The 5,350-nt window shown below is 40.2% G+C and overlaps 1 non-coding gene across 1 annotated transcript; it reads left to right on the top strand.

Moving 5' to 3' along the window:
• The first annotated feature begins 4,731 nt into the window (after positions 1–4,731).
• On the top strand, positions 4,732–4,838 carry LOC123568455 (U6 spliceosomal RNA). The gene has a single exon (XR_006691835.1). It is a non-coding gene; the product is annotated as a U6 spliceosomal RNA (small nuclear RNA).
• Positions 4,839–5,350: the final 512 nt, after the last annotated feature.

Raw genomic sequence — 5,350 nt, 5'->3', positions numbered from 1 at the left:
TGGAGTGCAGTGGCGAGATCTCTGCTCACTGCAAGCTCCGCCTCCCGGGTTCACACCATTCTCCTGCCTCAGCCTCCAAGTAGCTGGGACTACAGGTGCGCACCACCACGCCCAGCTAATTTTTTGTATTTTTAGTAGAGATGGGGTTTCACCGTGTTAGCCAGGATGGTCTCGATCTCCTGACGTCGTGATCCGCCCGCCTCGGAAGTGCTGAGATTACAGGCGTGAGCCACCGCGGCCGGCCTATACCATTCTTTAATACTTCCCTACTTCACTTTCATACCCATAGGCTTGAAGCAGTAGGCAAAAGGTAACTGTTAGAATATGGTACATTCTTCTACTTGCTGATAATTTACAGCTTGTAGTATTCTCCAATTCTTAGTAATGCTAAAGCCATAATGTTATTTTCTATTTTTACTCTATTTATTTGAAGGGTTTTGTAAGTTGCATGGGGAGATTTGAAGTCAAGCAGCTGCCATCATTTTCCATTCGTGTTTGGTGTTCATTGAACTTCTTGGATTTGCATGTTGATATTTTTCATCAAATTTGGAAAAAATTTTGACTGCATAGTTTTTCAAAACTTTTTTATCACAATCTCTCTTCTTTTTTTATCTCAAATCTTTTTCTCCTCTTTTTCTGGGGACTTTAATTACATTAATATTTGAATGCTTAATACCATTTCACAAATAACAGAGACTACCTCTAGCCTTTTTTCTATTAGCTTTAGTTTGGATAGTTTCTACTACTCTGTCTTCAGGTTCACTGATCCTTTCTTTTGCAGTGTCCACTCCGCTGCTAAGCCCATCCAGTGAACTTTTTATTTTAGATATTTTATTATTATTATCATATTCATTTCTCTACTGAGAATATCCATTTGTTTACTCATTATCTTTATCTTTTTATTTAAACCTGTAAACATATGCATAATGGCTGTTTTAAAGTCTGTGTCTATTAATTCCAACATCTCTGGGTCTGTTTCTATTTTTTGTTAATTTTTTCCTGGCTATAGGTAACATTTTGCTACTACTTCACATAACTAGTAATTTCTGATTGTGTGCTGGTTATTGTAAATTCTTGAAACTTCCTTCTCTTGGCTCCTGTGACACAATGATCTCTGGGTTTTCCTACTACTTCTTTGGAATTCTGTTCATCTTATTTAACACTCATTATCCTCTACTTGATTTCCAAATGTCAGAGATCCTCATGGCTCAATCTTACATTTTATCTTGTCTCACACTATATTTTCTCTTTAGGCAGTCTCATCTACACCCTGTGCTTCAATCACCACCTATACACTCATGATTCAAAACCATATAAATTCAGCTGAGACCTCTTCTCTGACTAACTCCAGACTAATTGCTACTTGTTTTAATAACACATCTATCTCGCTGTGTCCAGAACCAATATTGTGATTTCTGTGGCCTGCCTACATGTGCAAACACACACACACACACACATACATACATATACACGCAATGAAATAGGGAACTTCTTCTAGTGATATAAATTTCAGTGAATTATACCACCATCACTTCAATTATGCATGTTTGAAATATAGGCACCTTGACACCTCTCTCTTCCTTATCCCCCATATACATTCCATCTTGAAATTGTGTTGATTTTATACTTCCACTTCTCTCCATTGCCATCTTTCTCTGCCACTATCCAGTTTTTAGCTCCCACCACCTCTCACCTGCATTATGAAATAGCTCCAAATTTATTGTGCACATCTAATCTCGCCCTGCTACAATCCATTCTCCAAATCATTGCCAGCATTACATTTTTGAAATGCAAATCTAATTCATTCTCTCTCTTTCTCAGTATTTGTGTCTCTCTGTCTACATACACACACACACACACACACACACACACACACACACACACACACATACAGTTTTAAATAAGTCTACAATTGTTGTCCATTGCTTTTTGGATGAAAACAAAAATCATTAACATGGGCTGGTCCCTACCTGACTCATGTTACCATGCTTTCCTTACTGTCTCCTATCCCTCTCTGTTGTCTTGGTCCTATCTGTTCTGGATTTCCGGGAGCATATCTGCCTCTGGTCTTTGCCTGTGCTATTCTGTCTGCATTAAATGTTCCTTCATCTCCTCATCACCTCCTCCAAACCTGAAATTAATTGTCGTTTTCTGGGGGAGGCCTTCCCTGAATTCCTTGGCCAGTCAATCTCACACTTATACTCACACTGGCACAATGTACCTCTCATTTGTAGTCCCTATAACATTTGTAATTTCACATTTATTTCCATGATTCTTTCATTCAGGTATGACACCCCTACTGAATTATAACTGTCATGAAACTAAGGATTGTGTCTGTTTTGGCACACTCATATTTCCAGTATTAATCATAGTGTCGATGTTCAATAAATATTTGTTGAATCAGTGAATAATGAATAAAAAGTACTCCTCCACGATTCTTTTTTATACTCATGCTTAGCTCTCACTCTGCGTTTCTAACAAATGGCCTAAGCAGAGGAGGATGGTAAAGGGGCTGTTAAGGCAGCAAGAAAATCAAGTAACACAGAAACAGAGTCAGTTGGTTCTTTGCCCTTAGGATTCTCAGAAGAAATTTTTGTTTCTGCCTTCAAAATGAAGCCGGAATATTAAAACTGATCTTTTGGTCCCTGGAAGATGAAGTACAAACCATCATCAAAAAGCATCTACTGTTGGGACTGGTGGCTCACTTTGTCCTTCCCTCCTGTAAGCCATGAGAAGGAATCAAAATGATTCCGTCATCAAGGGCATTACAAATCCTGGATCTTCACCTCATTTTTAATGCTTCACGTCTAGCACAAGCACTTTCATTTTCAAGGGATTCCATACTATATTGTCTAGCCCCTGGCTAGGCTGGGATATAATTATCTTGGTGGAATAGGATCAGCATGTGTAAGAGCAGGATATTGTTGGGCACTGTATTGAAAAGAGTAACCCTGGGGAGGAGAGGGTAATTATTAAGACCAACTCTGAAGCAATGACTGGTGACCAGAAATGAGTTGATGTCAGAAATTTCTACAGAGATGGTGATAGCTTAGAAAGGTGAAAATCCAGTAAATAGTGTAGGATTTAAAAACTCAAGTAAGGGATACAAGAGATGATTCAGAAATTATGTGTACTAGAAAAGGCAGATGTCAGGGGTAGAAATATATCACCAGGCAAGTGAGGCCAAGGACATGCCCATCTGGAACACAAGGCAGAATCTCTTCAGTAAGTTGGCTTTATTGGTTTTAGTCGTTTTTATCTATTCCTGATGCTCGTGTGATATTTTCTCTTTCTGTTTCTTGGGTGAATTTTGGTATCTCAAACACATACAAGAAGAAAGACAGAACAGAAGTTCTTAGGTAGTTTTTTGGTAATAGAAGTTCTTAGATTTTTTTTTTTTTTTTTTTTTGTAAGGAAGAAAAATACTGGGAGAGATTGATCGTTCCTTATACAAAGGCCTTCATTCCTCATGAAAATAGAACTTTCAATCAAGAATTTGGTCCTTTAAAAAGGAAAAAGGAAGAAAAGAAAGCATGAGCTCTCTCCCTCTTTTGACTAAATACTGCCATTGACTTTCCTGTTTGGAACTAAAGGCTGTCTCTTGTTCCACAGGTCAAATGCATGCTTTTTAAAATGCCACTTGGCCCCTTGGGTTCCCCATTCTCAGTAGAAAAACAAAATGGTCAGTAATTTATTTCGACATGCAAACTTAGCTGAACCTTTTTTTTTGGTGATTTAACCCCACAGATATAAAGTGAAAGAGTTCCCGAAAAGCAAGGGAGAGCCATGAGATTACTACAAGTCTGTGAGCACATTTTTTTCAAGGCTTACAGAATCCCAGAGCTTGCCCTTGCTTCAGGAAAAAGAACTGGTTGACACCTAACAGGTTTTAAGCCATGAGAAGCTGAGGCCCATTGTGAGGAGGGCACGGGCAGCGGGGCCAGGCCACATACCGCGCGTCACCCACCTCCTACCTCACCACCCCCGCTGAGACGTCTGCTGGGTGGGAGGAGGCTCATTGCCAGAGAACAGTCTGGTGTTTTCTGTTCCTGCTGCAGGAAGTCCCCCTTCTCCTGCCACCCCCACAGCTCCTCAGCCTGGAAACCACTTTTAGAGAGGAGAAGGGAAGCGAAGCTTTCAAAAGCACATACCTGTGGTGTTTGAAGGGAGGGGCCCCTTGTTCGAGTATTTCTTCCCCAAACTTGAAAGGACACTTCAGATTCATTAATTTTAGTTTTTGATGTTTCTTCAGTAATTAGGAAGCCACTAAGAAAAATTGACCCTGGGAAGACAAATTCCTGAAGCTGAGTCAGATACAGCCAGCTCTTACCACACCACCTGACCGTCAGTTCCCTCTGACCTCATCTCTTCCAACCTCCTCTCTGTCTGACTCAGCAGTGGCCACACAGGCCTCCCTGCTGATTCGAGAATGGCTCCCACCTGAGGCCTTGGGCCCCCCTTGTTTTTGCCCCCGCTTACCCATCTGGCTTCCCCCTCACTGCTTCCAAGGCTCTGCTCAGAGAACATCCTGTCAGACTGAACTTTCCTGGCCACGCTGAGTATATTTTTCCCCTATTTCATTTTCCTTCATGGCACCTTTTACCACCTAATACGTTCAATGGGTCTATGTTTGTTTGTAGTAAGTCTCGCATGACTAGAATGCAAGATCCATGCCAGAAGAGACTTTCTGCTCTACCCTTGGCACATAGTGGGTGTTCAAAAAATATTCAAGTGCTCGCTTCAGCAGCACATGTACTAAAATTGAAATGATACAGAGAATATTAGCACAGTCCCTTCATAAGGATGACATGTAAATTTATGCAGCATTCCATAATTTCGAGAAATGCAAATCAAAACCACAATGAGCTAACATCTCACACCAGTCAGAATGGCTATTATTAAAAAGACAGAAAATAATAAATGCTGGTGAGGCTGCAGAGAAAAGGGAAAGCTTATACACTATTAATGGAAACACAAACTAGTTCAGCCACTGTGGAAAACAGTTTGGAGATTTCTCAAGGAACTCAAAATAGAACAACCATTTTACCCAGCAATACCACTACTGAGTATATACCCAAAGGAAAATAATTAATTCTATCTTAAAGACACATGTGTTCATATGTTCATTGCAGGACCATTCACAATAGCAAGGACATGGAATCGACGTAAGAGCCCATCAACAGTGGATTAGATAGAGAAAATGAGGTACAAATACACCATGGAATACTATGCAGCCATAAAAAAGAATGAAATCATGTCCTTTTAGCAATATGGGTGGAGCTGGAGGGCATTGTGACCTCCATAAATGACCTAATGTAAGAACCTAAAACAAAATACTGCATGTTATCAC

The sequence above is a fragment of the Macaca fascicularis genome, chromosome 13, assembly GCF_037993035.2.
Source record: "Macaca fascicularis isolate 582-1 chromosome 13, T2T-MFA8v1.1".
NCBI classification, from domain to species: domain Eukaryota; kingdom Metazoa; phylum Chordata; class Mammalia; order Primates; family Cercopithecidae; genus Macaca; species Macaca fascicularis.
The sequence above is the reverse complement of the archived record's forward strand: the minus strand, read 5'-3'. Positions and strand labels throughout refer to the sequence as shown.